Genomic DNA, 12542 nt, shown 5'->3' on the forward strand with positions numbered 1-12542 from the left:
ATCGTGGGTGAACACGTTTAACTACGGGACGATGCTGCCAACGGTTGGAGCGGAGCGCTTTCCTCGGTACCTACGGAAACGATGTGCTGTACAAGGTTTTAACAGCAACTCCCGTACACCTGGCGTTTCACTGCACCATTTTCCTCTCTTTTTCACAGGTAACGCGAAAATATGGTACTGTTAATACGTGCACGGGGGTTGTGTTAGGGGAAGTGGTGGTGCTTCGAAAAATAGGGGGTCTAAAGCTTTAATTGTTATGTCACAGTTACCTTTTGATTTCACCTCAGGTTGGATCGGAGCAAGTGGTGTCAATTACTCTAGGACTTCTCAGCGTATTCACACTTGAATTCAAATGATTCACTTTAATTGTCGATCTCAGTGCCTTCTTTATTGCATTACAACGCTTGGAGTGATCGTTGCTTCCCGCAAGCATTATTCCCATCGCAGTACTGTGTCGTGCTGCTCCGTGCTGCCCTGCTGCCAGATCTTTCCTGCTTTTTTTACTTATCTGTTGCGACACTTGCCTAAACAATGCAACCATGAAATTGCCGGCGTGAATCCTGGGTGAAGTTCCGAGAAACCCATGATAAGACGCCGGAACAGCTGCGGTGTGCTCGCTTCACTTTCGTGAATCCGCATTACTGTGGCCTGGTTTTCTGCGTCAAGATGCATTGCCTAGTTCTTTTCACTTGTTTCGAAGTAGTTCTGCTGTTGAGGCTTTCATTGCTCATAATGCTATGTGTTACGGGTAAAGTCAATTTTTTGGCTCGTAAAAAAAATCATAATGCATGTAGTTTCCACGAACATTTTGTACTTATTGTATACGTGCTGATTTTGTACAGTGTGTTAAAGTTGTTTTAGTTTATGCTGGAATAAAAATCATATATCTTGGTTATAGCTTGACTATGCGTTATTTCTTCTCTTAGAACTGAAGCACACAAACCGATCAAGCATTATATAACATTGATCTATACTTAAGGCACGCACGCAACCTGCGTATGTGCGACGCAAATAAACATCCCAGTAGTGGCGTTGGTAGAAATTTGTATCGGGGTGAGGAGTGGGCACATTTTTGATATGAAGGGGGGGGGGGGGGGGGTGTCGGGGAGAGTGGTTGAGTGTCATTTTGTGCTCTGCATCCCATGGCAGAAAAAAAATTCCGGTCGGGGGTGTACGTGCCCGGTTCCCGGTTTGCCACCCACTGCAATCAAAATAAACAACGGATTGCTTTTGTACAGCAGTTGAAGACATGAATACAGAATAAAGTTTCAGAGATAATGCAAGATGTTTTCAGCAACGCCGAGGTTGATCATACGACAGTATGCTTAAGTACGTTTCTGTAGTCACGAGTCTGTACTAGTTAGGCTGGCGTTGACTGGAAGCACACACGCCAACGGCTCGCCAACTTGCGTCAGATGGCAATGACATGAGCCCTGAGCGATCAGAGGCGCGCTAAAAACATTTTGAAGTCAAATTTTCGCGCTAATGCCACCAAAATGACGTCACTTTTTGACCGGATCTTGCTTCACATCCGGTTTATTTTTTGTTCCGCCGGAAGTGTTCCCTCCTCACACAGATGACGCTAAGCCCCATGAGCAGCTCGAGAGCCGCCATTTTCTGAACGTATGGGCTTCTATGGAAGCTTCGCTACCAGTTACATTTACCTTGTAATTTGCGCGTAGTACGTTGCGACGGTGACCACGGGCGCTCTGCATCAGTTCTGCCGCCTCGATTTGCGAGAGTGATGAGTGCGCTCCCGACGAACGTCTGCGCTGTGTTTTATTAGAGCGCTGTGTTGAGGCCACTGGGCGTTTCGTCGCCTACGTGCCGTGGCGAGAGGCGGCAACGCCGGTCACACGAGGGCACTGGGACTGCGCCTGACCACTCCAATTGTAACCAAGCTAGCCACTGCAAACGATTCTGCGCGCATAACTTATTTCGCACGGGACTGCTGCGTAGACCACAGGGCTGTGTTTTTATAACGGAGTTAACCTGTGCGACGTAAGGTATAATTGTGTGTTCGGAGTCTTGAGGCAGGCAGGTAATGTTCACCATTGCGAAGGTGCAGTAACTACCATGCATTGCTGAATAATCTGTCTGCTAATCACTTCGTTGGTCTGAAACCTTAAGCCAGCATGAAAATAGGACATGCAGCCCTGTGGGAGGTAGGGCTGCGCACAGGACAAAGGTTTTTTGTTGTTGTTAATTGTTACTAGCTGTAGGAACCAAGCCTTGATAATAGGACGATGCTATATGTACTACGTAGTGAAGTCCCACCGGAAATTGCTATACGCACTACCCATATAGCGCCATCTATAGGTGCTGTCAGAAACACTTTTTTTTATGTTTTTTAACGTACGTGGTCTCAAGAGTTCGGCCGGTCGACATTTCATTTCATTTCATTTCATTTTATTACCTAAAAGACCCCATTGAAGGGGTATTATATAAGGGGTGGGTACATACATGAAAACGTGAAAGCCATATTTTATTACAGTGCAAGGTAATTTGTTACGGTGTTCAAAAAGGTTGAAGGACAGGTTGTGGCGGTGATTTCATTAGAAAGGCCGTTCCAGTCCGTTGCTGCACGAAAAAAGAATGAGGACGAAAATGCGACGGTGCGCGTGTGCGGACGCGCAACTGGGTGACCGGTGCGATGGGAGATGCGTGCCGGTGGGAGAATGTATGATGGCCTGCCGAGTGAGCTGTAAAAAAAACTTGTGAAAAAGGCAAAGACTAGAAATTCGGCGACGAGATGCAAGCAATGATAGGCCAGATTCTGTTTTCAGTGCCGATATGCTGACGTCGTAAGAGTACTTGGAGTGAATAAATCGTGTGGCTCGATTTTGAAGCGACTCGAGTTGATTGATGAGATGTGCCTGATGTGGGTTCCAAATGGCGGATGCGTATTCTAATTTCGTCCTTACCAGAGATTGATAAGCTAGTAATTTGACATTGTTAGGGACGTGACGCAAATGGCGTTTTAAGAACCCGAGTGTTTTGTTAGCAGATGCAATGATGTGCGTAATGTGCGTTGCCCAAGTCAAACCGCTACAAAGGGTTACGCCAAGATATTTATAGGAAGGAACTTGTTCGAGGTTTGTGTCAGCAATTTGGTACTGGAATACAATAGGATTTCGACGGCGGTGGAAGGACACAGTTTTACATTTGTTAGGGTTTAGTTCCATTAGCCAAAGGTTACACCATTCTTGCAAGCTTCGCAAGTCAGTTTGAAGAGACGTGTTATCGGAAACGGTGTTTATTTTGCGATAAATAACGCAGTCGTCTGCAAACATGCGTATGTTAGAGGATACATGAATTGGTAGGTCATTAATGTAGATCAAGAACAGAAGTGGGCCTAGGACGGACCCTTGAGGGACACCTGAGTTTACCGGGTAGAGTTAGAGATTTCATTGTTGACGGAAACTGATTGCGAACGGTTAGTTAAGAATTCTTTAATCCATGCCAATATGGCGGCATTTAAATGTAACGCGGCAAGTTTTAGTAGTAGACGCTCATGAGGAACTTTGTCAAATGCTTTTGCGAAATCGATGAAGATGGCGTCAGTCTGGAGGTTAGAGTCGAGGTTAACATGCAGGTCGTGAACAAACATAGCTAGTTGCGTTTCATACGAAAACCCTTTCCTAAAGCCATGCTGCGCGCTGGATGAAAAAAAATGGTTCGAATCAAGGAAGTCCATGATGTGTGTGTAGATGACATGCTCAAGGATTTTGCAGGGTACGCTGGTTAATGAAATGGGACGATAGTTTAATGGGGAGTGTTTGTTACCTGATTTGTGGACCAGGTAACCTGATTGTGGACCGTGGACCTGATTTGTGGACATGGCTGCTTTTCGTCGCTTTTGACCGATCCATGGATGGATCGATCCCACCAGTCTTGTTGCGAAAAATCACGGTATAAAGCGCAAGTCTTGAGTCGTGGGCCGGGCTGATGTACACGATTCGCGCCAGGGCCGTCAAGCTGGCGTGGCAACTTTCCGATCGCGCCGTCAACACACCGCAGTGGTTCGAAGGACGGCTTGCCCAATCCGAAGGTAGGTATTTCGGGCCTCGTTGGTTTGTCCCGTAACGCTTGCTTTACTGATGTTGAAGTAGGAGACCCGCACCGACCACCGAGCTTGTGTTTCCGTCACCAGCCTTTCCAGCCGATGCGTGAGCATGCATGCGTTGTCGCGTGGTTCCTTAACAGCCGGCCCGTGCAACTGAACGGTGCGAACGCGTATTGTATGCCTTCAGCGCGTTTCCCCTCGCCTTGTTAAATGTCGTTGCATGCATTGTTACAAGCGGGATGACGCATAAGGACAATCACTTTTTTAATCAACAAGTGTGAAGCTATTAGTAATGATAGAGGGGGGGAGTCAGTGCTGATGCTTGGATCCGCTTCCTAGTGCCGCTTCTCAAGGCCAAAACATCGTTCCAACTTGTAGTGAAAGTTGTGGAACAGACCATGAAGGCACCCGTGCCCTTTTTCTTATCGTTTCTCTTTGAATCAGTCTCGTATTTATGCATTGAGAACTAATTCGGCCAGCGGCACACTTTATTGGTTCCTTATGCATGGGCGTCAGCAGGATTTTATCTTGAGGGGGCCGGCAAATCCAGTTTCACGAAGGAAGAGGCAGAGGGCATGGGGGGAGGTGCAAGTGCAGGGGTAGCTGGGGGAGGGGGGGGGCAACACGTATACGTTCCCATTCTGCAGTATGATTCTAATCTTGTACATTGCTATTTTGAATCAGAAGTGGTTTTCTTTGGGTGGCACAGGGCCGTACCCAGAGGGGGGGTTTGGGGGTTCGAACCCCTCCCGAAATCTTTTCCAGGCAGCACGTAAACAATACTTACTGTTGCTTTCAGCCAAATTACCCCCTTCCCAAAATTCATAACACCCCCCGAAAAAAATTTCTGGGTACGGCCCTGGGGTGGCAATTACTTTTTCCTAAAAAAATGTAGTTCTTACTGTAAACAGCACCAGCTATAGGCAGCAAAAAAGGATATCAGTTCTAACTGCGGAGGAAAAAGGTTTACGTCAATTTATAAGGCTGCACTCTAAGAAATCGGGGGAGTAGTTGAAGAGTCCAACAGTCATTGTACTCCTGCAAGCGTTGGCGCGCTCCCCTCGAAAGCTGCGGGGAGTTGGATGTAATGTTCGCTCCCATGAGGAGGAAGAGCAAAACTGACAGCGTACTCTTCTCGTGCGCGGCGGAGTGCAGCCCCAGTTCCGCTCCCGCACCAGTGAAGAGTAAAGCTGCACATCGTCTCCTCTCTCCAGTTCGAAGAGTAAAATTGCAATTTCATTCTTGTCAAGTGCGGGAGTAAGCATGGAGAGGCACTCCTACCATTTACGCACACCAACTCATCAGCGATGTTTTATTTGCATACGTATATATTATATAAAGCAGTTGTGTAAAAAGCGCCCGAGTACTTCCGCCGCGCATTCTAAACGTGCAAGAATATGAATTCATGTAACGATTGCTCGCAGCGTTCAGTGACATGAATGGAGCAAGCTTAACAAAACTAAAAAAACGCATGTCTCGATTTGGTTTTGTTTCTTTGTTTTGTTTTTTCCTCTGTAATGGCTTAGTTATCGACATTTAAAAAGTTGTCAGACTATGCATCATAAAAGGTGCGCACCACGGAGGAAAGAATACTGCGTGCCGATTTCAGCGATTACGCTGATTACACTGAGGGCATCCCAGCGGCGGCGGCGCGGCGGTGGACGCCGCGCCGCCGCGCGGCAGCTTCTGTATGTGGTGTGGTTCCAGTTGGGCTAACAAGTGATTTGCAAAAAAAAATTGGACACCACTTCACACTGTGTGGTCGCATACAGCTCTGCACCATCTGCCCCAATTTTCTGTGACTGGCAATAAAAACTGGCTGCTTCAAAATAATAATAAAGAAATTTCTTAGCCACATTTACATTCAGGCAAAAAGTATTGTGCAGCCATTTCATGTAATAAGAGTTGGAATAGGTTTTTCACGAAAGTTGGTTTCAAGAATTGAAATTGGGCCAGTAGAACAAAAAATAACACAAAATGAAGAAGGTCCTGGGTTTTGCCATGTATATTTTTTGCTCTTTTTCTATCATGTATAGAAGGAACACAGCCGTACTGCTAATTATATTGCACCTTTGCTTATACAGGTCACCCAGAAAGGACAACACCAACTGAAGCTGAGGATATGGTGTAATAAAAAATTACTTTATATTGTAAAACAATGGCAGTGTTGATGTCTTCTTGAAAGTGTAAGAAACAACAGCCTTTCTTGGACCTTCTGCATGGAGAATTATTTTTGGATAACCTGAAAACAATGTGAAATAGTTAACTTGTTTCTTCTTGTCTTCTTTTTCTTTTAGGGTGGAGGGGGCTTCTATTTTTTTCAGGTTGTTTTGAGTTGACTGTTTTTCACGATTGGTTCAGTTATTTAAGCATTCTGGAGTAGATTCTCATTACAACTGAGCAGACGTCGCCTGACGTTTACCACGCTAAGCGTCACACGTGCACCCTGCATGCTCACCATGAGCACGGACGAGTGGCAGTGTATGAATGAAGGTAGCACAGAATTCTTTTATCAGCATGTAACCACCTAAGAGTCACATACTGGAGCAAAATCATGGGCATCTTATGTGCATAGAAATAATAGCAGTTGCCCTGCCAGTTGGAAAACATACAATTCAAACAACGCAGATGCTAATCAGTATAATTCCGTCTGCTTAGAAATGGCCTCTTTCCTGTGCTTTCTAGTTTATAAACGTGACATGACGCTTGGCTGCAGCAGCTCTGATAAACTAGAAAGTGTCAACAATGAAGAGATGGGCATTGCTTCCACATAATTTACAGAGATAATTTTTTTTACCATTCGCGATGTGAAATTTCCTAGGCGAGTCTTTGGATCTTGGTAAGAAACTGTTACAATGCACAAAATAAAACGTGGTGAACAAATGGCACTGCTAGCAGTGACATTATGTGCGTGAAAGAATGCAAGATAAAAGTTCTATACATCTTCCTGTTTCCTTTTCCTGTGTCTGCATGTTGAAAGCGCCTTTATTTACCAAAAGAAGGCCGAGTGGGAGGAGGGGCGTGAAACGTTTAAAGGTCACATTGTAAAAGAATGTGTCCTAAGAGTTTCTTAAAGGAGCCATGAAGACAAAATACAAGTTGGATTTATTAGAAAGACTGCATAATCCCGATAACAATGATACCAATATCACCGCAATCTTCGAACAAATAACGGAGATATGAAAGAAAACGTGTGAAGCAGTCACGACCCCCTAGCCAATTTCCCGCAACTTTTCTATGGCGTCACGCAACCTTGTTTGTGCAATTGGCGGCCGCCTAACTGACCTGTCGCGACTACACATAACTGGACGTCTGTATTTGGGCCTCTAGTTCCATTTGACCGCATCACTTGAATGCTAACGTGCAGTTAACGCACTGAAAATTATGTTTTATTGTTGGCCTGTATGACGTCATTCTTGCTCATAACACGTCACTGTGGCGCAAAATTTGAAAGGTTCTAAATACTTCTAGCTTTTTTTCGTTAAAAAACATCTTTTGTGGCTGTAATTGAGCTGAGTGAGATAATGAATTCTAGTTCTTTCAGATTAAACGAAGTTGTATTTTCTCTTCATGGCTCCTTTAAACACTATGGATGAGCTGCTTTACATCAGAAGCGTTTCTTACTATCACATTTAGCCCCGGTGACTTTCTTGCACAGCTTAACCGCCATGCGGAAAAGCCAACTTTAACAGCTCGAGGCAAGGTGTACAAACACATATGAGCACAGGTGCATGTTCTCCCGTTTGTACTCAGGAGTTCCTGTAGAACATGCTTTAGTTAACTGCTGCGTAGTCAATCAAAACTGGTGGTTTGTGCGCCGCCGAAACCAGAACGCGCTAAGAGGCACGGGGCAGCGTTGTAGACACGTATCTCACTCAGGGATCTTTAGTGTTGATCGAAACATCGGGTACACGCAGTAATTTTTCGCCTTCATCGTAAATTCAACGCAGCCTTGGCTGCCGGGAATCGAACCCGAGACATTGTACCCCCTGCAGCCATGAGAGACCATGCGAGATCTGAGCAATCTGGCGCCTGATAAATCTTATTAAGGCGAATAAAGCCGCCGTGGGATATTATTTAGAGAGTTTGCAATACCCAGGAATGAACAGCTTCGGGCTACACATACTTGCTTACACAAAACTCTAAAATAAAATAAACAAAAAATGACGCGGCCGGCCCGACCCAACATACGATATGTTGATCAACACCGTATTAACCGTATGTTGTGCACTGGCTGCCCGCGTAATTTCTATTCCTGCCTCGATTAAAAGCTCAAACGCGTCGTAAACGTCCCTGTGGGCAGCCATAATCTATTTCGCGCCCATGACTGCAGCAGACTGCAGCGCAAACTTTGCCGTGACCGAAAAGGTACGTTGCCGTTCGTACGGAGGTCGCGTCAGCCCGCCACCAAGCAAGCTCGGGAGTGTTTCTTACAGCTCCTCATAGCAACTGGTAATTGTTAACCGGGAGCATAAATGCGACGGGCAGATAACGTGGCAAAGCGGCAATAGACAGTCTTGCATAGACTACGGCCTGGTCTCAGAGCACACGTACGAGCGGTTGAACCAAATGACGATAGATGAAGAAGGAGAACACGGCCTGGGCAGCGACCACAGGCGCATAATCCTGAAATTTGACAGTGGAGGGGCTAGGCAGGAAACACCGGAGGGTGGGCTCCCGAAATTGAGCGAAAAGCAGATAGCAGACATCGTCAGTAGCATCGAAAGAGAATTAGAGGCCCAGCCCACGAAGGTGTGAGAATATGACGAGGTTGTGAGTTGTATACAGAGGGAAATATACAAAGTAAGGAAACAAAACCGCTGGCGGGGTAAAAGGAAACCACGAGGCTGGTGGGACAAGGAAATTAAACTGGCTATTGAAGAGCGACAACGGGCTTCTAGATTGCACAGAAAGGCAAAACAAATGGGATATCAGGAGGAAGAGGTGCAGTTACGGTGGAGCCGGTACCGAGAAAAGAAATTTGAGGTGCAAAAACTAGTACAAGCGAAGATTAAAACTGCGAGTGAGAAATGGGTATCACGTATACGTAAGAAGGATAAAAGCGCCCCCCAAAAATTCTGGAATCATTTAAAAGCATTGGGAACGACGACTAAAGAGGTGCAGACTCAGATACAGGACGGGGACGGTAACGTTCTCCTGGGGGACAGCGCATTAAAATACCTACATGGAGTCATAGCAAATAATTTCGGCCAAACACGCGAGATATCGGCTACTCGGACACATGCGGCCAATAGAAGAGCGGCAGAAAAAAAAAATCAATATCGAATTTTTGGATTGGAAAAAGGCAGAACACAGTGTTCCCAAAAGTACGGCAACAGGACCGGATGGTATCCCAATAGAGATTATCAACCATTTGGGACCAGCGGGAAAGACGCACTTGTATAGAGCCATTGAGCGCGCTATAAAATCCGAGAGGATTCCCACGCAATGGCGCGAAAGCAGAATGAGTTTGATTTATAAAGGCAAGGGAGAGAAGGACAAGGCGAGCTCTTACAGGCCGATTACAGTCACGTCAGTGCTCTATAGATTAGCTATACAAGCCATCAAAGTCGAGTTGTTGAATTGGGTGGAAAGTAACGGTATTTTAGGGGAACTACAAAATGGATTTAGGCCTGGTCGACGCCTAGAAGACAATATTTTCGTAATAACCCAGACCATCGAAATTTCGGCAGCACAGGGAAGACCAACATGGCTACTGTTTCTGGACATAAAGGGAGCCTATGACAACGTAGATAGGGGATTGCTGTGGCATATACTGGAAGAAGAGGGGATTGGGTCAGAATTTGTGGGGCTGCTAAGGGCAATATATGAGGATAACAAGGCGCATATTACATGGGAAGGACGTACAGGCACAGAGCCCGCGTTTCGAAGAGGTTTAAAACAGGGGTGCCCCCTTTCGCCATTGCTGTTCACACTGTACATTAGAGGAATGGAAAGACGATTGGAGGAGAGTGGATTAGGCTTTGACTTGTCGTACCGAAGCAATGGAGAGTTGGTGGAGCAACGGATTCCGGGATTGATGTACGCGGACGATAGGCCTCCTGCGCTGCCCAGGGGGCGCTGCGCAAGCGGCTTCCGGGCAGTACTTCCGGGTAGTACAAAGCTGCGCGGGTCCCATAGGATCCCGTGTTGACAGAAGCAAAATGATCTCGACGCTCCCGATTATTTTGCGACGTGGTCACCAGCTCATCCCCGACGCGTCCGATCTATTTCAGCGATCAACGTGGCATTAGGGGAAAAAGCTTTGCAGCGCTAAACACGTTTACAGCGCCGACGAAAGTGCCGGGACCGTGACGGCGCCTGCTACTCGCAGGTTCACCGATCGACGGTCGTACGAAGTGAAATTTTAAGTGAAATTTCTAGTTTAAACTAGTACTCTAGGTGACAAAGGCTTCTCAAAAACAGCCGATCAAGAAATAAGAGTGACGCAATCGGCGATGATCGCGCTTTAAAAAGCCAGCGAGTCCAGCGGACCGCAGGCCCGCCTGCTGCGGTGCGCCGCTCTTTTGCGTACCTGCACACTATGCGTGCACTTTCATTAAACAGTGCTCTTTTGCGTCGCCGTTACGAATTCATGGTGCAGCGTTAGCTTGCCGTTTTGTTGTGTGTCTCAGTGACAAAATGCCGCGACCGTCAGAAGCGTGAAATATGTTTTGCGATTCCGAAATTAGTGGCCGTAAAACAAAGTGGTCGGGCGAACTAAGAGGTCGCTCGCTTTCCTTGTTTGCTCTCACTTTACTTAATTACGCTCTTGCAGCATACATTCCCAGTTCGCACTTAATAGCCTAGAATGAGGGTCAGCAACGGCCGAGTTCCATGCAGCCGACACGGCGGAGGGCTGGACGGCAAATCGGAGGGGGGGGGGGGGGGGGGGGAGGAGGAGGAGGGGGCTTTGAATGGAAAGAAAAAATTCAGCGAATTTCTAATAATATTTGACAATAATCTTGCGAAGTGTGAAGATGGGGGGGGGGGGGGGCAATTAAACTGGAGGGCGCCAATTCTGTGTTCTTGTCTCGCTGTCTAACTCCATTCGAAGTCAAAACTGGCATGTCGACGTTCAGATTCGACGACCCCTGCACTAGAAAACCAACTAGAAAACCAACTGGAGGGCGCCAATTCTGTGTTCTTGTCTCGCTGTCTAACTCCATTCGAAGTCAAAACTGGCATGTCGCCGTTCGACGACCTCTAATCACCAGCAGCGAGCAGTGGAGGGAGGCGTTGGGTAGCTCCGACCGGGCTACACAAGAAGTCCTGGTCAAAAGAGCCACCGAAGTCGCTACCAGCCTTAGGCCGGTGGCCACCGCGCTTCTCTGACCACTTGCTGGAATAAAGTTTTCTCGTCCTCCTCCTCCTCCCCTGCACTGGAAAACCAACACAGTCAGCGATGATCGTATGTAAATATTCGGGGCCCCGCGCCGTGTATGCGGCTTGGTTATGTTATGCTGTGTTATGTGATGTTATAGAAGTACACATCTCTGCAGGCAGCGGGCGTGTGATTTGGTGCATGTTTTGCGTCCTTTAATAGCGCTTAATTTGTTTATTTGGCGCTATTGCCCCACCTACTCGCTAGTATACATGTACCCTGCCATTCGTAAATCGTGCGGCGTAAAACGTTACGCAAGAATCATTTAGTTTGCGAAAATACGAAACAAAATTTCCACTCGTTTCAAAGGCGGCCAGCAGTGTCAGCTGAGTCGCTTGCGCAATTCTTGCGTTCGCTTGCATGCTCCCGCTGAAGCAACCTTTTGCAGTTACCTCAGGATATAGGATGAGCAGCGTTCCGTGTTTATGCTACTCGTGAACTTTCCTTTGTCGACCGCACGCAAGAAGAAAAAACTGTAACTGTCGTCAAACAGTTAAACCACCCGACCTGGCGATACTCAGTCCCACGCCGCGACCACCTCGACAGCTCGATCAAAAGAAAGCCGACAAATCGGCTTCTTTTAGCGGATATTATTTTGTTTAGCCTCTGCAACTACTTTAAGGGCTATTTCATACAGTATGCAGTCATTTAAACACGCCCCAAAGCGCCACAACCAACTTTCTATCTGGCTTGTAATTGAAAACACATGGACGGCGGCTGGGGTCGTCTGCTTTTGTACTACCCAGAGGCGTCGGCCGCTAGGGGCGCTGCCTGTCGCCAAAACTCCAGCGCAGGAGGCCTATATAGTGTTGCTGGCAGATAATGCGGAAGACCTTCAAAAACTGGCCGACATTTGTGGGGATGAGGCAACGTACCTAGGCCTACATTTTAACCCGCAGAAATCTGGAGTCATGGTGTTCAACGAGGAAGCTCATACAGCACCAATAAGAATTCAACAGGAAGCCATATACCATTAGTAAATAGGTACAAATACTTGGGGATCTGGCTTAATGAAGGAAAAGGCTACCTGAATGCCCATGAAGAACACCTCAAACTGAAAGGGAGACGAAATGCAGCAGTAATGAAACATAG

This window comes from Haemaphysalis longicornis, unplaced genomic scaffold (assembly GCF_048455015.1).
Source record: "Haemaphysalis longicornis isolate Haplotype H1 unplaced genomic scaffold, Haemaphysalis longicornis Haplotype H1 scaffold_1, whole genome shotgun sequence".
NCBI lineage: Eukaryota > Metazoa > Arthropoda > Arachnida > Ixodida > Ixodidae > Haemaphysalis > Haemaphysalis longicornis.